We start from the raw sequence: 25268 nt of genomic DNA, 5'->3' as shown, positions 1-25268 counted from the left end.
TCCCCAGCTTTTCACTGAGTCAGGTACCTTCTCGTTGTTCCTTCGATTTTTCCATTTGGGGATGAACGGTTGTTTAATTGGTATCTGATGTAACGACCCGCTAGGTTGTTATGGAGGGCAGCTTCGAAAACTAAACCTCCCTTGGAAATTCCGTGGCTGCGGGTGAGTCTGAGCATGTTTTTATGTATATGTGCATGCTTTGTGACGTTGGGCCTCGAATTGGTGTTGGGATTTTTGGGCAAATATCTGGTGGAAAAACCGAGCTACTAGACAAAATGGACCACTGCAGCGGGTAAGGGATAGCAAGAGCGGATCCGTCGTAGCAGTTCTAGGCTCGCCACCACGGGGAGCAGGGGATTAGTGAGGTCTGCCATAGCGTGAGGCTTCCCGTTATAGTGAGACCACTGCAGCGAGACATTGACCGCTACAGCGGTCGACGCGAGGCAGAATTTGTGTTTTATATTCTTTATTCCGAAGCCATTCCCCACACAACTCCAAAGCAGTTTCGAAGAACTCCTATGGCGAAATTCTAAGGCTAGGGATAAAACTCTCTTAAAAGGTAAGTCTCAACCCTTCACTTTGTTCATTCATTCATAGTGTTAGATTCCATGATTAGTTAAAGGGTCTTTAATGTGAATTAAAGGATAGAACCCTAGAAACTGCAAACCCTCAAATAAATGAATTGGTTACTGATTTTATTGCTATTTAATCATCTAGGAGCATAGAATATCACTTGCTAGGATGGGAATTTGATTATTACATGATGGGAATGATGTATTGAGACTTAGGGTTTCATAAAGATGGTAACTTTAGCATAAAAATTTCTTGTCAAAGGGTTGAAACTAGTAGAAAACCCATGAACGGATAGAATATGATTATTGGGATCAATACTAGTATGAACTCACGCTTAGTGATAGTTCACCCATTTTAAAAGGGTAAAAGTAGTTGGGTTCTTTTTTCAAACTGTTGTATTATTTGAGTAGATGATTCGAATACTCATGTAGCACTATATTTCTAGACTTTGAACATTCGAAAGCTTTGTGAAAGGGGAAATCTATCGCAGAGTGATTGCATTGTCCCAGTTCTGCTTTGAGATCGATTACGGTCTACTTGAGTTAGACTTTGATTAGTTGATTGTATATGTTATGACATTGATAGGAGAAGCATGATTAGGGCTTCAGACATAATGTGTGGTTAGAATTTACTTTATGTGATATTAGTTGATTGATCATGCGATAAACTATTATGATAAGAAAAAGAAGGAGTTAATGAATACCCTTTTTGTGATTTGAAGTAATCCCTTATTTGTGCTTTTGATGAATTGATTGTTGAGTCTTGATATGACTTGTGACATGGTGACTTATGTTCCCTGGTATTGATCTATTGATTGTTCACATTCCTGAATGGATTGCGGAACGGAAATACATTGTGATGAGAAAAGTAATATAATTATGAAAAGGCATATTTGACAGGGGGTGAGGATGTGGCTTTGTTATGGGCTCGTGATCCGAGGTCAATTCCGGAGCGAGTGGTAGATGGACAACATAGGTCCCCTGCAGGTCATCGCTAATTGGGCAAACATTATCATTTAGCATGTGTGTATACATATGTGACAGAGTTGAGATAATTTGTGAGATACAGTTGTGTTAGTAATTACATGATGCAAGTTACTTTTATTGATTGTTGGTTGTGTGCGTTTATCTTTATTCAGCGGGATGATTCTTCTTGATAATTTCTTGTGGTTATGTGTTGTTGTGCCTATCTGTCAATTTTATTGATTTTGTCATATTATGCACGATACTAATCTTAGTCGGCCTATGATATCTACCGATACATAGTGTTTGTACTGATACTACCTTGCTGCATTCGTTTGAGTGTAGATTTTGATCCAGAGACGTCTACCAGACTTCATATTTAGCGTGAGGCCAGTTTCAGACAGATTTTAGGGCGAGCTCCTATCCATGCTAGGCCGCCTGAAGATCTTGTCTTATTACTATCTATTTTCATTCGAGACATTACTTATGTTATTTCAGACATTTGTTATTTCCTTAGACAGTTTATGTTTTAGAGTCCTTGTACGATGACTTTCGGATTTTGGGGTTGTAATAGTTAAGAGTTCCGCACCTTATTTGTTTATGGCATGACTAGACATTTTGTATGATTATTACTTTGTTTATATCCTTGAATGTTACTTTGTTTATATCCTTGAATGTTTAAAATTTTGTTAAGTAATTGATAATCGTTGGATGGTTGGTTAAGGGGACTGGTTCCCCCACTATGTGAAATAGTGTGGGTGACACTCACGGCTATTTGGGTCGTGACAGCACGTGTGGATCTCCAGACTTTACCGCTCATTGAGAGTAGACATTGGAGGATTCATGGTGAGCTACTAGATGATCTGTGGCCCCAGATTCTTCTTCTATCTTTATTTATGTCTTTGTTTATCTTAGATTCGGGAGTTATCCGAGACTTGTACTTCTATTCCAGTAGTTCTTTTACTAGTGACATCACATTTTGGAGTAGTAGTACTTATTTCATTTTATTATTATTATGAGAGTTATTTAAGATTTTAAAATGGCTTGTTTGATTATTTCGCATGTTTTACTTGATTAAGTTATTCGAATGGGTTGTGGATGGCTTATCTACTAGGTGGGAGCAGATGCCTTCATGTCTTGTAGAAATTGGGCCGTGACATTAGTGCTAATTAATTACTTTCCCCTCTTTTTCCTTACATAATAATGCTTTAAAATTCTTATCTATCATTTTGATTGTTGATTCTTTTGTCTATTATACTATTTAACTTGCAAACTAAATTATTACTGAAATGTTCATAGGGATGTCCAAAATTGTAATGTAAATAATGATAATTCTATATGATATATAACTAATTAATCATTAGCATGTCTTTTTCTTTTGGAAATTTACAAGACATATTAAGTGGGCTGAAGTTGGTCAAATTGTCGACAAATTTAAGCAACTAAACTCATCCAAAATATTATTAACACCTCTTTCCGTGCAATGTCTTCCACCCTCCAAAAAATTAAATACAAAAAGAAAACAAAAACGGAAAAATATTTTCTTGCATTGTTTAGAAAAATAATGTAACAAATTGACACACATACACACACACACACACATATATACAACTTTAAAGTTTTGGTTGCAGAGCTGTCACTTTGACTAATTTGTCATTACAAGATATATGAAATCTACAAGTCTGACAATCAGCAGTCACTAGTCTATAAATTCTTCATATAGTCTCCGGAATTGATTTGCATAGTTTAGTTTCATCCTCTTAGACTAATGAAATTAAATAGGTGGAATGGACCTCTTTTTGGGTAAATTTTTTATGTTGTTTGACCTTATATATTAATAGTTTTGACGTTGTTTCCTTTTCTATTTTGTTCTTCAGAATGTCGACTCGTCGATCGCTACTCCACTGACCTTCATGTCACCAAATTGTTCGTGGTATCAAGAACTCATGAATCATGTTCAATATCATCCACACCACCAAAAGGAGATATACGATGTCGAAAGTTCAGGGAGACTTAGTATACCATTACCAAGACATTCATAATCGATGCAGCATGAAAGAATCACGAGAAATAAAAGATCTAAGTCACAATCACCAGCCCTACCTAAATTTTGTCCTTGTTGGGTTAGAGGTAATGATAGTGATAAAAATGTGGAGGTAAACCAACAACTACAACCGTCGCCATCACCACCATCCTCATATCATGTCCACTAAGCTAGAGGAGACGATGATGGAAAATGTGTGCATACAAACCATCAAGTACCACCACCACCACTCTCATATCGTGCTAGCTTGGTTACAGGTAACGATGATGGCAGAGGTGTGCCTGTAAATCAACAGCTACAGCCACCATAACCATATCATCAGGGGAGAGGTAAGCATGCAAACCAACGACAACCAATGCTTGAATCGACAAGAATGACCTATGTCAACGGTTCAAATTCAATAGCTATTAACCTAAATGAAATTGCTTCTGAGTTTGCAGGACCATATATAGACGAGATAGATTTTGTCACGACCCAATTTCTAAAGCCGTGAAGGCACATACTCCCACCAGGTAGGTAAGCATTCCATAACCGAATAATCAACTCAAACAAGTACAAAATGCAAAATTAATGAGAGAAAGCCATTTCTTAGTCTTAAATAGGTGTCATATTAATAATAATACAAAATAAGTGCTACAAATCTCCAAAACCTGGTGTCACTAGTGCAAGAACTGCTAGAATAGAGATGCAAGTCTGGGATAACACCTGAATGCATTGTCTAGGATAAGGAAAGACTAAAATAAAGATAGAATTAGAATCTGGTGCCACAGATCAACTAGAAGCTCTCCCCGAATCCTCCAAAGTCTACTCCTCAATGGGCGGTGAAGTCTCAAGCTCCGCTTATGTTAGGAACCGAATGTGCACACAAAAAGTGCAGCAAGTGTAGAGTGAGTATGAGAAATCAACGTGTTGTAGAGTGAGTACGAGAAATCATCGTGTACACAGCAGCAATGTCGAATAACCCTAAACTAAAATGGAGAGGAGGGTTGGTCTTCCGAATGCTTACTTCCACACTTAACAGGCGTTAGTCTAACTTAACAATAATCAAGAATTGCAAGCCTAAGTATGAGAATCCTCCAGGTTGACAAGTTATTCAAATAATCAATTAGACATGATAAGTACATTTCAATCAAAAACTCATGGAAGTCACCAAACAAGAAGTTCATAAAATAATATGATATGCAAAATGCAATGCAAGGCCTTTCCATCAAGGGTATACGCACGCTCCTTTAATAGGGATGCGTGACCACGGGGGACTCACGAGGTCAATACAAAACCCAGAATCATTTCCCTTTGGGTTGTTGGCCACTTTAGGCTTCCAATCTCATTACTTAGCCAACCAGGCTCATATCATATATACTTAGCCAATAAGGCTCACATTACATCTCTTTAGCCAATTAGGCCCTTTACTGTTTACACCACTTCACCTGGTACCATTCCCCTTCGGATATCACATATGTATCCTCAAGTGTAATAAGCATGACATACCATATGAAGCATGAATAAGACATGCACAACAATAAGCAACAAGGCTATATAATGAAAGGCTCAATATTAGCTCTTTTCTAATTTTAAACGAGTATTTAGGAGTGATTAGAACACACAATCACAAATAAGGCAGGTATTAAGCATAAAAGCAATAAATAAGGGATCTCATGTCCCAATTACATTCACATAAAAAATATATAGTATCAGCTAATGCCTTGAGCGTGGCATTCATACGGGACTGTACAACTCTGTACTACACAAATACCCATAACATGACACGGTACCCAATACAAGTGCTCGTCACCTCACAAGTATCAGGACATGCATAGTTATCCCATTACTCCCTCTTTATTAGTCTATTTTAACTAACAACGATGTTTTAAATAGAGTCAAGTAAATTCTCAACTTGTATAAGTTGGAGTCCGAAATTCACAACGAAACCCTGCCCTTCCGTAGAGCCTCCGAATGATCACAATCTGTTCAAATACGAATTCTACATTAGAACACGAGTCTGTGGACACCCATATTATTGTATTAAAGTTTTGGACCCAAAAAGTCAACCAGAACGGCAATCTCGAGCCCTGAAGGGCAAAATCTACCTATGGTTTATGGAGTCTAAATACAAAAAATGAACCAAATCTGACATCAATTTTATTATCAATTGAAGAAATTCTTTTTCTCAACTTAGGGTTCTTAAATCCCAACTTCCTATTCAAATCCATGATTTCAATGACGGAATTTCATAATAATCGAAGGTAAATGATGAAAAGAGGATTAGAAAAGGTAAATGATGAAAAGAGGATTAGAAACATACCCATGTGAAGAATCTTGTAAACCCCTCCAAAATCTCTCAAAATATGAGACTGAAATATTTGAGATCGTTTTTGGGAATAAAAACTATTAGACGCCAACACTTCTTTATGATCGCGGAGCCTACCTCGCTACCGCAAAGGCCTGACCCGCCCCATTTTGGTTAATATGATCGTGGCCTAGTCCACTCGATAGCAGCTTAGTCCATGCGATCGCGATCGCCGCACGTGGCTGCGTGATCGCGAATAAGAACACCAGATATTTTTTTGGTGTTTCCAAATCATGGAGTCGACACTCGAAAATAATCTAAGACCACCCGGACACAACCTAACTATGCAAATCAGTCATAAAACATGCAGTGAATCTACTCGCGCACTCAAAACCATCACACGGGGTCGTCTTGACCCGGTGTTGACCAATGTAAACTCCAAATCTTGTATTCCCAACCAACAATCTGAAACACACTTGAACACCTTAGGACCCGAACCAATAGTCTGACTAAGTCAAAAATCATATTCCGGACCTAATGGAATCGACGAAAATTCAAAAATTATGCAAATGACACATTTATCCTCGATGTTAACTTTGGTCAAACATCTCAATTTCTTCAACTTAGAAAATTCCAATTTCACCAAAACCGGCATGATTGCCTCGAAAACTGCGCTATCCGTGCCCGCAAGTCAAATATACCACAAAAAAGCGAGGGTAAAGAAAATTTTGGGAGACAAGAGAAAAATAACAACATGACCTAATAGGCCGTTACATCATGTACCACTTAAACACACATTCATCCTCGAACGTAATGATATAAGAAGTAGTTGAATCAATGAAAAGCTAGGGATATCTACTCTGCATGTCCAACTCAATCTCTTAAGTAGCCTCCTCGATAGAACAATGCTTCCATTGAACCTTTACCCAAGCTATCTCCTTTGATTTAAACTTCTGAATCTGTCTGTCCAAAATGAGAACCAACTTTTCTTCAAGGTCAAATTCTGATCAAGCAACACGGATTCCCACTGCATCACATAAGAATCATCCGAATGGTACTTCTTGAGCATCAAAATATGAAATACATGATGCACACCCGATAAAAGAGGTGGCAAAGCAAACTCATATGCTTATTCACCAATATGCTGAACAATCTCACTCGTTCTCAACATGTGCTTTTCCCCGAACCTCATCACATGCTTCATGGGTGACACCTTCAACAAAACCCACTCACCAATCAGGAACTGTAAATTCTAAACCTTTCGATCCGCATAACTCTTCTGCCTAATCTAAGCCATGAGGAGTCTCTCATGAATTAACTTGACCTTGTCCAGGAAGCCTACAACAAGTTTGTATCCCAAGGCCTAACCAAACTTCTACCATATAACGCCTCAAATTGTGCCATCTCAATGTTCGAATGGTAACTATTGTTGTAAGATAACTCTGAAAATGTAATAATTGATCCCAATAACCACCAAAATCAATCACACAGGCCCGTAACATATCTTCAAAGACCTAAATAGTCTGCTCAGACTGACCATATATCCGAGGGTGAAATGTAGTACTAAGATTTACCTAATTACGTTAATTATTTAGCAGAGATTGCAACAAATGAGATCTATATTGTTATTACAGAACCCTAACAAAGAGAATCATCAAATTTGAAGGTCGTTTGAGGAAGTGATGGTCGTTTTAGCACGGACAACTGTTGCTGGTCCCTGGTGTGGTAACAAATGCGAATATTTGGTCACAAATATGAGTTCTTGATGCAAAAACCGAAATTTGGTCGCAAACGCAAAGATCTGATCGCAAATGCGGAGATACCTGTGTTAAAATTCAGACTTCGTCCATTTGGTATTCTCATGATATCTTGAGTTCTAGAGCTCCATTTGAGGTGATTTTTGTGGTGTTGTTCTCGTCTCAATGAGAGGGTAAGTATCTAAACTTTATTTTGGTGTTTTGCCATGATTATTTTCGTTAGTTATCATTGTTATCTAGTTTGGGTTGTAGAAGTTGGGGTTTTGAGCCCTAAGGATAAGAGCATGAATAATCTCAATTTATGAATGGAATTGAGTGATTTTCTTGATCTATCCTATATAATTATGAGTAAACCGATTTTTAAACAAAATTCAAGTTTTGCCCTTAGGGCTCATTTTCTGGTTCCGAATTAAAATATAACAATATGGGTATCATTGGATTCATTCAACCTGGTAGAGTACAATTTTGACTAGATTGAACACAATTTTACAATAAAATTACAGTTTTGAACTTCAGGGCTCGGGATTGGCTTTTTGGGTCACTATTTCGACCCGAATAATTATGATATCAATATAGGTGTCTACAGACTTGTATACTTAATTATATTATGTATTCTAATAGCTTGGGATCGTTTGGAGGCTTTGAAGAAGGTTAAGTGTCACGACCCAACCGGCGGGCCGCGATGGGCACCCGGTGCTAACCCACCCTGGAACCTCTTAACATACTTTCACATTTACCTCTAGGTGAGCCACATAGCTAAATCATACTTCCTATCCATTATTCATGCTAATTTCATTGGACAACAATACATTTATAGCATCATTTGCAACTATGCCCATATCAATGTACATAAGCCGACGAGGCTAACAAAATGATATCCAAAATATAGGCCGACAAGGCCAAACACATCTAACTATATACATATGTCTACGAGCCTCTGAGGAGAGTATGTCATATCATATAGGCGGGACAGGACCCCGCTATGCCCATAAATTTGTACACAAAAGAATTAATACCAAAAGCTGCAGCTCCAAATAAAATGGAGCTCCGCTATTTAGTACCTGAGTAATGAGGCTATGGATCAAGTCTGTCTCCCTGGCCACCTGCGAGCATGACGCAGCGTCCACAAACAAAAGGACATCAGTACGAAAAATGTACTGAGTATGTAAAGCATGATCAATATCATTATGAAAGCATAATGGACAACATAGAAATAGCATAGGATAAGAGATAGTAGAATCATCGTCATAAGCACTTACTTGCTTCTCATAGGGACTTTCCATTTCTACTGCGTAATTGTGTACATACATTCATATCCGTATCCGTAATCATATCCGTACTCATTTACATTTCGTATCCATGGTCGTATTCATATACATATTCTTATTCGCATTCGTATCACATTCGTATTCATACTTATATCTATATCATATACATATCCATATCACATACATAGCATTTACATAACATACCCGCCACGAAGGTTCAGTGTTTCGCGTACCCGACCATGGCTAGGTTCGGTTATCATACATACCTGGCCCTACCAAGGCTTTGGGTTACACATACCTGGCCCTACCAAGGCTTCAGGGTTGTCCGTACCCAGCTGCAGTAGTGCGCGCGCATTATATATATATATACATTATATTTTCTACCCGACCATATAAGCTTGGGGTTCCATAATAGCCATACTTAGACACATATACATAAAAGCCCATAAACATCTTTAGTGTCATCACTATTATCATCATCATCATTATCATCATCACCGCTATCGTCGTCACCATTATCGTTATCACTATTATCGTCGTCATCATTACATCTATCCTTATAGGATTATTTGTCATAGGAGGAATTTAGTACAATCGTAATATGTCAAGAATCTTGAGCTTAGTAGCTTTTGAAGATGGCATCATTTAGAGGACGTCATAGGCTTATAGAAGATTAGATATTTGGCCAAAGAACCATGCCTTATGAAAGAAGGGTCTGCCTTACATATCTTTCCGTTCAACTATTCTATCACTTGCACGTTCTCCTTTCTACCTTCATTAGAGTTATACTATCATTAGAAAGTCGATAAGTTAACATACATGACTAAAGCGTAGAGAAAATTGGATAGCATCTCATTCATTCATATGACTTCCTCCATATCGTATATCAACTCCCAAACATCAATAATATCATTCACAACATCATAATCATAGTCTTTATCCTCCTACATTATCCACATTCTTCAATTCACTTCAAGTCACCCATATCCATGGTCATAGCACAATATTGCATTCACTCATATACAATGTCTATCCCATGTTCTTAACATAATTTATAACATAACCATATCGTAACACAACAAGAATCATGACTCAATTCAAGCTATTACTCAAAATGACACTATTCCCACATTCATGACCCATTTTCCTATATCCTTGTACAATCCAAGTGTTTCAACTTTCAAACACCTTAAACAACATGGAAATACCATATATCTTACCTTAGATAGTGTAGGAATGAACCTTGGGTGGAAACTCCGCACTTGAGCAAAACCCTAGTTTCACCTTCACTTGGATTCCTTGCCTTGGATGAACTTTAATGGGTTTCTTACACTTGATTCACTTAGTTTGATGTAGTTGATCATACATTTCTCTTGTGTTCTTGTATATGATTATTGGAGAGGGTTTTGAGAGAGTTCTTGAAGTGTTGGATGAAAAATGAAATGAAATAATGACTTGGTCCCTTTTTAATAGCGTGAAATCTGATCTGTCGGGAAAATTATACGGACACTTATACGGTCCATATAAACTTATACGGTCCGTATAAGTTACCATGAAATCACCCCTTTTACCACTCGATTCTGTGCTCGTTATATGGCACATTATATGGGCCGTATAATTTTATACGGTCCGTATAAGTGACCGTAAAATCACCTCTTCAACATCTCGCCTCTGTGACCAATATACGGCTCATTATACGGGCCGTATAACATTATACAGTCCGTATAAGTGACCGTATAATCTCACCAATGAGGTATTTCACTGTGACAACTCTGCGGACCATTATACAGACCGTATAACATTATACGGACCTTATAATCGACTGTAAAACTCACCTTTTTACTGATCTTGTTCTCGTCACTTGGTGTGATCTCCAATCCATATGGGACCTTATTGACTCTTGTTTATCACCTCATTAACAATCTAAGGGACGTTATAATTCTTCTCCAAGACGCTGTTTAATCATCATTAACTTGCTGCTCGTAAATCCTTTCCGATACACATCGCATGCCTTGCCCTCCTTGGCAAACTTTCTCCTCTTACTACGAATGTCTTTGAAATCTTAATTAGGGTCATCAAATGTCATTCCTCACTCATTGAAATACTGTGTATTCCGTGCTCTTCGTTACTCTATTCACTGTGCATCGACGAAATTTTTTTCGAGGTGTAACATTCTTCCCCCCTTAAGAACATTCGTCCTCGAATGTTAAATTCTCGGGGATTCTATAAACATTTTGCCAGAGTTTCCTCTGTAATATGGCACTACCGTCTTATCACAACAACCCATAATAACAACGCCTCGCAGGGCCACAACATAATAGCAATAGAGTTTGGCCACACACGACCCAAAAGCATAAAAAGAAAACATACATACCTTATGATCTTGATGTCTCATCTTGGATCTCTTCTAGGGGTTGAAATAAGTGCGGATACTTGGATTTCATATTTTCTTCCACTTCCCATGTCATCTCTTCTCGGTTATTGTTTCTTCATAAAATCTTAACTGAGACCACTTCTTTGTTTCTAAGCCTACGTACTTGTTATACCTCGTATTTTTATACGTCGAATTATTCGCGAGCAAATCGACTCAAGTTAAAGACGGGATTACTTTCGGACATGAAATAGGAACTTTTAAGTTTCAATTTTAGTTAGTACACAAATTGTTTATAAATTTCATTTAGTGTAGAAATATTATTCGAGATTAGGAACTAATTAATTATGATTAAATTATTTAGTAGGGATTAGTGATTAATTAAAATTAATTAATTTAATTAAGCCTTGTGGGCCCCACCAGTAGAAAAAAAAAGAATTTGGTTGACAATGGGCTGCCACGTGGCATCAATTGGTCTAGACTAAAGGTATGAACGTGTGAAGCAAATGGTCCCCTAAAAGGGAATTTGTACACGTTACAAGCATACTTTGCATTTGGAATATTAACATTCCATTGTGAAGATTTCATTTGATATTGTTCAAATTTTGTATGAACACAAGAGCAATTCGGCCAAAGGGTGGTTGAATGGAAAAAAATTGTTTCTTCTTTTGATTAAAATTTCAAGGTGATTTGCAAGTTCAAGGAGGTGATACCAACATTGGATATTGAATTGAGGAAGAAGAAATTGTGAAATTGGAGCAATTAAGTGTAGAAATTCTTCCGAGAAAATTAAGGTAAGATTTTCTTATTTTGTGGTATAATTGTATTAGTAGTGTTGTAATGGAAGGATTAAAATTGGATTGGATGAAATTGGAAGTAAGAAATTTCATGAAATCGTTGTTATAAGAAATTGTGGGTTGAAAGGGATTAAAAAGGGTTATTGGATTGTTAGAATTGTTTATGGGTTGAATTGTAAGGATTCTATATGAATATTGCTATTGCTGTCATTGTTGGTATTTCTGTGATAACCGGAGGATAATTGGAAGTTCGGGTTAGGCGAATATATAGGGGAAATGCTGCCCGATTTCCGTTAAGTCCTTAACTAATGAAAAAACCTAATCGAGAAAGTATAAGTTAAAGAATGAGTCCTATAAGCGGTTGGCTACATATTTACGACCTAAAAATTATAGTTTACTAACGATAGCGTTACCTTTATATTAAATAGGCTAAAGGGGCGACGAAGCAAAAAAGATTATGATTAATCTTTAACAGGTATGTAAAGTTAACCCTTCTTTCTTTTTGGCATGATCTTTATGAAACGAACAGACGATGTGTATATGATTCCAAAGAAGTTCCTATTCTTAGAGCCACTAGGATGGATAATGTTCTTGATTTCCAGAAGCTATTTCATTATGTCTTGATACGTGTATATGATTCCAGAAGTTCTATTTTGATATAATCCATAGTGACATTCAAAGGGCACTTGATATGGCTATTGTCTTGATTTTCAAATGATGGTTCATTTTGATTATTCTATTGAGTCTCAGATATGATTTAAATTGCATATGGTTTCTCACTACTCTACTCGTGCATGCCTCAATACATCTTTCACTGAGTCCCGGGCCAAGATTCGTTCTCGTGCACAGTTTCACTGCATTGTTCACTGAGTCCCTCACTAGAGGGCCGGGTACGGTATATATATATATATATATGATGGTGTTATGATGTGATGGCGTGATGGTGTGATAATGTGATGGCGTTATGATGTGTTATGGCGTTATGATGTGTTTATGGCGTTATGATGTATTTATGGTGTTATGCTGTGTTATGGCGCCAAGGATGGTATGTGGCGACCATCTTCACCGAGTCCCATAATGGGCCAGGTATGATATCTGATATTGACATGCATGATTTATGTTTCAAAAGGGCAAGTGTTTTGGTATTCTGGACATTATACTTGTCTCCTGTACTCCCTATTTCAGTTATGATCCTTTTTACTGTATTTCATGCTTTATATACTCAGTACATATTCCGTACTGACCCCCTTTCTTCGGGGGCTGTGTGTCATGCCCGCAGGTACAGCTAGTCGATTTGGTGACCCTTCAGCATAGGACTTCTACTCAGCTGTCTTGGAGGGCTCCGTTGTTCCGGAGTCTAGACTTTTGGTACAGATCTTATATATATATATATATATATATATATATATATATATATATATATATATATATATATATATATATATATATATATATATATATATATATATATATATATATATCCAGGGGTACGATGGGGCCCTGTCCCGTCATATTTCTCTGTTGATACTCTTAGAGGTCTGTAGACATATGTGTGAGTTGTGTATAAGTTCTGTTCAGCTGTGTCTATACGATGTGCTATGATATGATGTCCGTCTGTAGTGGCAGCCTTGTCGGCTTGCATATGACATGATATTGACGTGTAGTGGCAGCCTTGTCTGCTTGCATATCATTTTATAATTTGATCAGTTGTGACTCCTCAGGAGACAGTTTATTTGAATATACATATATGATGACGTTATGAACTGTTGGAGTTCTTTTGCAAGTTTCCATATTGTTCATAGATTCAGTTTGATTAATTTAACAGGTTCGTATACGGGCGTCCAGTTCGGGCACTAGTCATGGCCCACGGGGTTTGGTCGTGACAGTACTTGCCTATCTATTATGGCAATGGGTATCTCTTCATAAGCTAACTTTTCTGTCACTTGAACATCATTTACTGGCACGATCCTAGTAGGATCTCCAACACATTTACGAAGCATCGAGACATGGAAAACTAGGTGAACTAACTCCAAATCAGGAGGTAGATCTAATTCATAGGCCACTTTGCCTACCTTGCGTATAATCTTATAAGGCCCAATGTATCGGGGACTAAGTTTCCCCTTTTTGCCAAATCTCATTACACCTTTCATTGGTGACACTTTCAATAATAACCAATCTTTCACTTGGAGCTCTAAGTCCCTTCGACGATTATCCGCATAGGACTTTTGATGACTTTGGGCTGCTACTAACCGATCTTGTATGAGCTTAACTTTCTCTATGGCTTGCTGGACCAAGTACGGCCTTTTCAATTTAGTCTCTCCTACCTCGAACCACCCAATTAAGGATCTACACTTTTGCCCATATAAAGCCTCATACGGTGCCATTTGGATGCTAGAATGGTAACTATTGTTATAAGCAAATTCAATAAGGGGTAAGTGATCATTCCAATTTCCTCCAAAATCTATCAATCATGCCCGTAACATATCCTCAGGAGTATGAATGGTACGTTTAGCTTGTCCATCAGTTTGCGGGTGGAATGCCGTGCTAAGTCTCACTTGAGTTCCCAAATCCTCTTGGAAGGACTTTCGAAAATTAGCTGTAAACTGAGTTCCTCTATATGAGATAATAGATGCTGGGACCCTACGGAGTCGTACTATTTCTTTAACATAGAGCTTTGCATAATCTTCTACCACATATGTCGTTCTGACTGGTAAGAAATGAGTTGCCTTCGTGAGTCTATCCACAATCACCCATATAGAATCATACTTACATCGAGAACGGGGTAAGCCTGTAATGAAATCCATGTTAATTACTTCCCACTTCCAAGTTGGAATTTCTATAGCTAGCAACAATCCGCCCGGCTTTTGGAGCTCGATTTCACTTGTTGATAGTTGGGACATTGAGCTACGAATTCCGCTACATCTTTCTTCATCCCATTCCACCAATATATAGATTTAAGATCATGGTAAATTTTCGTTGCTCCGGGGTGGACAGAATCACGGGACCAATGGGCTTCTCTTAATATTTGGTGGCGTAACCCTGCCACATCAGGAACACATAATCTGCCTAGGCATCGGAGAACTCTATCTCATGCAATCTCAAATGATGACTTCTCCTTCTGAGTGAGTGTATCTCTGTAATGCATTAGCATGGGATCTTCATATTGTCGCTCCTTCACTTCCACTACTAGTGACGAGACTGCTGAATTCGGAATGGTAGTTTCCCTGCTACCTGAGTCCACTACTCGAACTCCTTGGCTAGCTAACTGATGGAGCTCACGAGCCATATCCCTTTTCTCTGGTCGTACATCACACAAACTTCCCATGGATCTACTGCTAAGAGCATCAGCCACAACATTTGCCTTTCTAGGGTGATATAGGATATCAACATCATAATCTTTTAGCAATTCCAACCATCGTCGTTGCTGCAAATTCAACTCATCCTGCTTGAAGATATACTGAAGGCTCTTATGATCTGTGTAAATATCCACATGGACACCATATAAATAATGTCTCCATATCTTTAATGCATGAATCACTGCAGCCAATTCCAGATCACGGGTTGGATAATTTTTCTCATGTTTCCGTAATTGCCTTGAAGCATACGCAATCACCTTACCATGGTGCATCAACACACAGCCTAGCCCAATGCCTAAAGCATCGCAATAAACAACATAACCTTCCAATCCCTCTGGAAGTGTCGGGACTGGGGCAGAAGTCAACCTATCTTTCAGCTCTTAGAAACTATGTTCACAAGCATCTATCCATTGAAACCTTGCTCATTTCTGGGTCAGCTTTGTGAGTGGTGCAGAAATAGAAGAAAAACCTTCAACAAATCTCCTGTAGTAACCTGCTAAGCCTAGAAAGCTACGAACTTCCATAGGAGTCGTGGGCCTTGGCCAAGTCTTCACGGCCTCAATCTTTTGGCTATCTACCCGAATACCATCAGCTGCAACAATGTGCCCCAAAAATGTCACTGAGTTCAACCAAAACTCACACTTAGAAAATTTGGCAAACAACTCTCGAGTCTGAAGAACTCTAAGGACAGTACACAAATGATCTTCGTGTTTGCCTCGGATCTGGAATACACCAAGATGTAATCGATGAATACAATGACAAATAGATCTAGGAAGGGCCTGAACACATTGTTCATCAAAATCCATAACTACTGCTGGTGCATTAGTTAGCCCAAATGACATTACCCGAAACTCGAAATGGTCATATCTTGTTCTGAAGGCCGTCTTAGGGATATCATTCTCCCTAACTCTCACTTGATAATACCCGGACCTCAAATCTATCTTGGAAAACCATTTGGCACCTTGTAATTGATCAAACAAGTCATCAATCCTCGGAAGAGGATATTTATTCTTAATCGTCACCTTATTTAATTGTCGATAGTCAATGCACATTCGCAAGGAGCCATCTTTTTTTCGGACAAACAATACGGGTGCTCCCCACGGTGATGAACTAGGCCTAATCAAGTCTTTCTCAAGCAAGTCTTTCAATTTCTCCTTCAACTCTTTCAATTCTGCGGGAACCATTCTATAAGGAAGAATAGATATAGGCCTGGGGTCTGGCAACACATCAATAGTAAAATCAATATCCCGCGCGGGAGGGAGGCCTGGAAGTTCTTCCGGGAATACATCCAGAAACTCATTCACTACGGGAACTGACTGAAGAGTCGGTGGTTCAGCTTCTACATCTTGAACCTGAACTAGATGGTAAATGCATCCTTTCGTGATCATTTTCCTTGCCTTTAGATAGGAAATAAACCTACCTTTTGGTGACGCAGTATTCCCTTTCCATTCTCTAACTAGTTCTCCCGGAAATTGGAAGCGAACCATTTTCATTCTACAATCAACATTGGCATAGCAAGAAGCCAACCAATCCATGCCCATAATAACATTAAAATCTACCATTTTTAACTAATGCAAGTCAATCATGGTACGACGGTCAAAAATCATAACTATACAGTTTTTATATACTCGGCTAGCTATTACTGATTCACCAACGGGTGTAGACACCTCAAAATATTTGATCGACTCCGGTTTGACTCTAAACCGACCCACAACATACGGAGTAACATATGAAAATATGGAGCCCAAATCTATCAAAGCATATACGTTATGAGAAAATACCGATAATATACCTGTGACCACATCAGGAGAAGACTCAAGATCTTGGCGTCCAGCCAAAGCATAAATACGGTGCTGAGGACTGCTAGAACTGGGGACTCTCCCTCTGCCTCTACCATGGCCGACTGGCGTATGCGAACCTGGCCCCATAGGGCGTACAGATGATGAAGATCCTGCTACCGACCCTGAAGGTTGGGTCCTACCTCTACCACCAACTGAGGGGCAATCACGCATAATATGGCCTGGTCGACCACATGAATAGAAAACCTCTGAACCCAATCGGCACTGACCCCAATGTAACTTCCCACACTAGGAACATCATGGTACAGATAGCCTCGCCTGACCCGAATCACCTCTGAACTGAGATCTTGAAAAACTCTGACTCGACCCGAAACGAGTAGATCTATCAAATCTCTGGCCTGAAAACCGTGGAGTCGCACTAGTCATAGAATGGCCTGAATGCCTAGAAAACTGTTGTCTGTGCCTGCCTCTCAACTCACTCATCGGACCCGAAGATCTAGCCCTCTTGGTATGTTCCCTATCATACTCAAGCACACACCTTTGTTGCTGTAGGATTTCTTCAAAATTTTGAGCATGGGTCTGAATGCGTGAAATATCCATATTTTCCTGAAGGGAGGCAGTCAAGCACCTATCCATCAAATGTGGCCCTAGGACTTTCACAAATCGGTGCACTCGGTCACCCATATCCGGTACCATGACCGAAGCATACCTGGCCAAAGAATTGAAGCGGATACTATACTCTAAAGAACTCATGCTTCCTAGCCTCAAATTCAACAACTTATCGGCTCTAGCTCGCCGAACCTCCGGAGGCAAATAATGTCGGAGGAAAGCATCCACAAATTCTTGCCATACCGGGGGAGGCGCATTGGCTCCCCGTGAAGCCATCCAAATCGTGTACCAATGGATCGCGACATCGCTCAATATACTTGGAGTTATGAGGTGATTCTCCTATCAAGTTAAAGGTCTACGAGTCTAGGTTCTAACTCATTAAACCGTTCATCAATATGACGTCGGAGTAGAGAGATATTCGCATTTTCACGAGACTGCGCAGTTAGCCTCCCTGGGACCCATTGAGGCTGTGGCCGACCTTTAGATGTTTAAAACTCGTTCCAGGGCTCATTTTTAATTATTTCGAAATCAAACTTTGTCCATATACTCACCAAAACCTCCCCTTGCAGTTCATAAGAGTTTAGGAGTGAAACTTGATGATTTGATGCAAGATTAATCTTGGAGATTAGCTTAAGTAAAGATTAGCCCTTGTTTAGTGTTGTATTGAAGTTGAGGGTTGTTGTAAGCTAATGAAATCTTTGAATTTGAGTTGAGGTTTCCACATGAGGTAAGTAAATCATCATCTAGCTTGTGCTTAAGGTTAACTTAGTGTTGGTTAAGTTGTTAGGATGATAAATTACAAGATAATACTTGGCTTAGCTGGAGATGTTGTTATTCTTGATGGACTGTTTTGAAAGTTGCTCTTATGAACTTTAAGTGGCTAGAAATTATGGGAGATAAATTGTCTATGTCAGTTTTAGTATGACTATGTTGGTTCACATGTAAAGCTTCTTGGGGAAATTGCTAACCAGAAAAGGTATTGCCTATAAAGCACTTGGAACTTGTCCATAGTCATATTATTTTGTGTTAGGATGTTTTGGGAAATTTTGAAATTGAGGAGAAGGTTGGGAATCCTTTAAAAAGTATTGTTTGTATGTTATAAATATTATTAAGTTAAAGAATGAATCATAATGGGGTTGATGGGTGCAAAAGGGATTCCAATCCGAGCTTCCTTGGTGGTGATATTGTACTTGTTGTGTTTCTATAGCAGTTGTTGTTGTTGTTGATATGTGGAGTAGGAGGAAGTCAATGTTATAGGGGAGATGCTGCAAAATTTATATAGACAAGTTACTAACGTAGAGATTCAACTAAGTCTCTTTACGATGTTAATCATGGACCTTATTATATTAATGTAGATTGAATTATATTGTGGACTGCTTCTAAAAGCATTGGGGAGACGAGGAGATTCAGGTATGCTAAGGCTATCCCTTTCTTTCTTTTTGGCATGATCCATATGATACGAATGGAATAAGCGAATGAACGAACTCCAATATGATTCTATTCTTAGAAGTACTAGGAGTACCTATGTTCTTGAATTCCTATACCCTCTATTGTCATTTCTTCTGATCATGGGTCCCGAGGATACGTATGTTGATGATGTTAGCTCAATAATATGAATCTGAGGTAGCACAACCTTATGTCACTCCAAGAGTTCTTATTATCTATCTTTACTTGTGCATTGTATTCATTTATACATGCACATTGACCTATGACCAGAAGAGCATTATATACGTGTATATTATATGTATATGGGGTATGAGAAAAGGGAAGGCGTTATATACGCACCACTACCTGATCAGCTGGTATACGATAATAATGATGATGATGATTCCCATAGAGGGGCCGATATGATATGATACGATGGGATGCCTTCAGAGGCTTGATGATGATATCTGCACATATTTACATACGACCTCATGTTTCATATACATAAGCATGATACTTACATATTTCATGATTCTCAGAGGTATATAGAGATATACAGATTACATATGCATACCATTATGTCTTTCATGACTTACAGAGATATTCAGTCTTACAGGTTGATTCTCTCTATTCTCATATTATGTTCATGTCTCTATTATGCTGTTTTCATGCCTTACATATTCGGTACATTATTCGTACTGACGACCCTTTTGCCTGGGGACGCTACGTTTCATGCCCACAGGTCTCGATATATAGGATGTCGTCTCTCTCAGTAGGATGTCAGCTCAGCAGATGGTGTGTCACACTTCACTTGTTCCGGAGTTCCCTTATGAGTTAGTATGGTTATGTATGCATATGTATAGGTATGGCGGGGCCCTATCCCGACCACGTTATGTCATGTACTCCAGTAGAGGCTTGTAGATAGTTATGCACAGTAAGATTTTTTATGGCCTAGTAGGCTTATGTATTATCACATAGATATATATATGACGGCCTTGTTGGCCTATCCAGTATGTTCATTTTTCCATGTAGTTATGTCCTTTCAAAATTAGTTTGTTTTAGTCTATCACTTCTGTGAGTCAGCAGGTTATCTTGTGGCAATCATAATGGCCTACATGTGCTTTTGATTACGTTAAAGATGTATGTCTAGTTGTTCTCGGCAAGTAAAGCCAGGTGCCTGTCATTGCCCTCCAGTCTGGGTCGTGATAGAACTAATCTCTAATTTCTATCTTACTAATAAACCTCTGACTAGAAAGCAACCTTCAAGTTGATTCCCAACATGAAGTTAAATTTACAACATTTTGTATCTAACTGCAATGCTTCTAATAAAGCGAATTAAGAGACAACTCGGTAACCCAAACCAAATACAAGTTTATAGACTTAAAAACTGGAAAACATTATACAGTAAAACAACTCCTTTAATCTATCTTCTTGCACTAGGGACGCACGCCTGGATTCTTGAATATTCCAAATTTTCTCTTTGTGGGTGCGCAAACTTTATTCTTTGTAAGACTTCGATATTTATGACATTGAGCACAACAGGTCACCAAACACAAAACCCTCTTCGAGTAGGTCCATGAGATGTTAGGATTTATGTTGTATTTGGATTCTTGCCTTGTTGAGTTAGCTTCTTGTCCTTGTAGAAGTCCTACTAATCCCAACAAATATGGAATTAAAATCTGCATACTTGACCACTAAATCTTTACCATAAATCTGCAAATCCTAGTTGTTATAGGACTTGCGCTAGAACATGTTCACGAACCTGTTTCATCCACATGGTTCGTCTGGCTCTAAATCTTTGTACTGTCTGAGATGGAATATGTTCACAAACCTGTTTCACCATCCCCTTCTCGTTTATTCCTGCAACTCTATCTTGAGTCTGCTTTTGTAATGGATGTTGGAACACATTAACAAAATTGTTAATTGCATCATGCTCTTCGCTCTGTGTCTGTGATCTTCTTTATTTAGATTTATTCATTGCTTGAATAAATCATGTCTTCAGCTCTGTGGCTCTATATCAGCTCTTTGTTAGAACATGTTTGTAGACTTGGTTCACATGCTTTGTCAGCAACTCTCTTTATTTGAACAAAATACTTTTGATGCATCATTTCTCCTCATGATCTTTTCTTATCCATTCATCAACTACACCTGATGACTCTTTGTGAGAGAACATGTTTTCATGCTTGTTCTATTCTTCTGCTGAACTGCTCTGGGATTGAGTCATATTCATATCCTTTTCTCTGGTACTTGTCTACATCTGTCTTTTGATGGAATATGTAGTTGGACCAAATCCATTCACCCTGCGCTACCATTGCACTTGTCTTTCCTTGACACACATATGTTAATCATCCATGTTCGTGTATTTGCATTTTTCTCTACTGTTTTTTGCACTGGAACATGTTTGTGGACCGGTTCTATCCTTCCTCCTTCACCATGTGTTGCTTGCACTTTCAGGACTTTTATATTGTCTGGAACCTCTGCTTTATCTCAGCCAATTTGTCTATGTTTGTTTCTAGATATGGTTTATTCACCTCGTATGTTCACTTTGTCAAATATCAAAACTTCACACATGGCTTATGCCAACAAAGAATAAACAAAGCAGAAAAGTGAGATACAGAGATAAAGAAGAACCAAGGTTGACATCCCCAATCCAAGAATGACATCCTTGGAAATCTGCACATGGAGTAATGGATTTGAAGAGACAAGGATGGAATCCTTGAAAATTTGGCTAGAACATTTTCCTATAAATACGAAGTGAAGTTTTACCGCAAAAGGGGGAGATCAGATCAAACCCAATCTGAGAATAATTTCAACTTTGTTCTATTTTATTTTCTTTCCCTATATTTGTTTCCTCTTTATAGGTATAATATTTCCTTTTTAGTTTTTATCTTTTCTCCATAATAGAGTAATTTTCGTTAGTAGGGATACTAGATGAAGCATGATGTCTTAATTTTATTTCTTCTTATATTGGGAATTTCTCGTGGTCATCTTTATGCACCAAAGTATTTAGTATCTATTATATCAAATATTGGATATAATTATATCTACTTGTTATTTTATTACTTATTTGGGAGAAGAGAATGATTTAAACAATTTTATTGATTTAGCAAGGGCTAATCGAAAGAGGTTTTTGTTCACTTGGTGCACTCAACTAAGATAATTCTTGTTTGAAGCCATTACTTTAATTAGTTAACTACATTTATCGAAAGAGGTGTTATTAATCAATTATTGTTTAATGTCACTAATTTTCAATAAATTAACAGTATAAACGAGAGTTGTGCTATTAATATATTGTTGTTATGTGGAGTGGGTGTATTAGAAATAAGTAATCATTCTTTAAACAATATCTTTGCTTTACGGTCAATTTATTAACTACACTAATCAAAAGAGGTGTTCTTAATTGGTTACTTTTATATGATTTGTTTGTATTAGAAATAGGCAATCATTTCATTAAACAGAGAAACAAATGATAAAGTTTTGATTTTATTATAACGGTTTTACATTGCCGATTAAAAATTTCCCAACCTCTATCTTTTATTATATAAACCCAAAAATATTCTTGTTTTGTTATTTTAATTTTCAAGACTTTTGAACAACCCTCTTTTCATCAATTTGATTCTGTCACGACCCAACCCGCCATGACTGGCACCCACGCTAACTCCTAGTGGGCAAACTAACACACAAGTGTCTATTCATTCAAGTCCGATTCTATATTAATCAAGTTAGTCAGCTATTACTCATTCAAGCATCAAATAATCAAAATGAGTCATGACATAAAATACTGAAATAAGTACGGAAGCTCTAACTATTACAAAATCCCCAAAATCCGAAAGTCATCGTTCTAGGACTCTAATCTAAAACATGTCTAAAGAAATAATTCTGACTAATAATTATCCATAATGTCCAGAAAAAGAAACGACATCATAAAAAGAAGATCATCGGGCGGCCTGGCATGGATAGAAGCTCACCCTAAATCTAGTAGCAAATGTCCTCAACGCCCGATGTGAGGGCGGGTAGCAGTCTCTGTGTCACAATCTGCACTCAAAAGAATGCAGCAAGGTAGTATCAATACAAACACTATGTACCGGTAGATATCATAGACCGACTAAGATTAGTATCATGCATATCTCATAAAGTTAATAAAATAAACAAGCCAACCGACATACACGAACATCAATAAACCACAACAAGTCAACCAAGGATAATCACAATCAATCACCAAGATATCAAGAATCACAATCAACTGAAACCACAACGGAAATACGTTCATCACAATAACCACATCACTGTACATACATGCTAACTGATGTCATAGCTCAGTAGTCATGACGTGCAGGGGACCCATGGCGTCCATGTACCTTCGTTCCGGATCCACTACTCAGACTCGAGTCATAAATCCTCCACCCCGGAAAGAACCTCGATCGCGGCCATATCAATATACCTCTCGTCTTCGGAACTGACCTCGGACCATGAGCCCGTAATCTAGGTCACATACGTGTCTTTAGATACCTCTTTACAAAACAATGTTTATTACCTTCTCATTATCACTGCTTAAGTCACCATTTCATATCACAATATCACCGATCTCAACACAAGCAAATCCACTGCAGATTAACATACAGGAATAGTGGCACGAAGCCTACACAATCACTCAATCGCATTCACGTAAGAATTCAACCACACAATATCATGAATGAAAACTAGACATGCTTTCTTATAAAGAATTCACAAAACATACAATCAATTAACAAAAGTCTAACTCAAGTAGACCGCAACCTACGTCAAACATAGAGCTGGAACAACGCAATTCACTCCATTATAGCTTTTCCTTTCCTTACAGTCTCAGAACGCTCAAAGTCGCGAAATCGAAGGCTCAATGAGTCACAATTACTCAAATTACTAGTCCCAATTCACGAATACCCTTCCCTTTACCCCATTCCAATGGATAGATGATTTTCTAGGTGTAAAACAACATAACAAGGGCCTTAGTAATCATTAATCATCAATTTATCCCGATATGATAAGAACATTCCCACTTCAATTAGTTTTCATGGTCAAGATCCCATTTTTATAGAACCCTAGGTCTCAATGCAGTTTGTTTATGGTTCTACGAACTCAATTCATGATTAAAGAACTTAACCCAAGCCTTTAGATGATAATTAAGTGATAATAACTATAACCCATCAAGTCTAGAAGGTTTAGCAACTTCCTAGGGTTTCTATTACAATTCTACCATTGATGACCAACAAGAGTGATGACAATAATGACGATGATAGGGAGTGGTTGGAAAGAATAAATGAAACTTACATCTCAAGAGTTTCGTTGCCCTAGCTTGAAACTTCTCCCTAAGCACTTGTGGGGAACTATGTTGGGGTGTAATGAATGAAAATATGAGACTAAGTCATTAAAAAAATGGATTCTGCTTTCTCGTCGACCGCTGTAGCGGACACCACGCCATTGCAACGGTCCCGCTATAGCGGACCCAACATAAATTTTCTTGCCGCTATAGCGGTCACTACCCCTCTATAGTGGTATCGCCGTAGCGGGCAACCGCCCGCCACCGCAACCACAATAGAACGTGGCTGGCCGCTGGGAACGGTCAGCCCACCGCTACAGCTATACCGCCACAGCGGTGCCTTTTGGGCAATGAGCTTAACCTTTTGTCCATTTTTCTCCCGTTTCATTCCACATTTCATCTGAGGCCTCACAAATACAAACAAAACATGTACACAGACATAAAAGCACCATACGAATTCACCCAAGGCCTCGGAATTCCCAACGGAGTTCTAATATCCTACGTCACCCCCGACGGACTCAATACAATAAATCAACAATCACAAGCAAATCAAATTTCAGCTCTAAAGCTTACAAAATTGAGTTCTTGCTGAATCGCTCTATCCTTGGGAATGTTCTATTTGGTGGGGTGACCCTATATTTTTCATAACGACCGGAAGGGTCATTTCATTGATACCAATTAAAACACTGTTCGTCCTCGAACGGACAAAGGTCAGTAAACTAGG

The sequence above is a fragment of the Lycium barbarum genome, chromosome 1, assembly GCF_019175385.1.
Source record: "Lycium barbarum isolate Lr01 chromosome 1, ASM1917538v2, whole genome shotgun sequence".
NCBI classification, from domain to species: Eukaryota; Viridiplantae; Streptophyta; class Magnoliopsida; order Solanales; family Solanaceae; genus Lycium; species Lycium barbarum.
Note: the sequence above shows the minus strand (reverse complement) of the source record.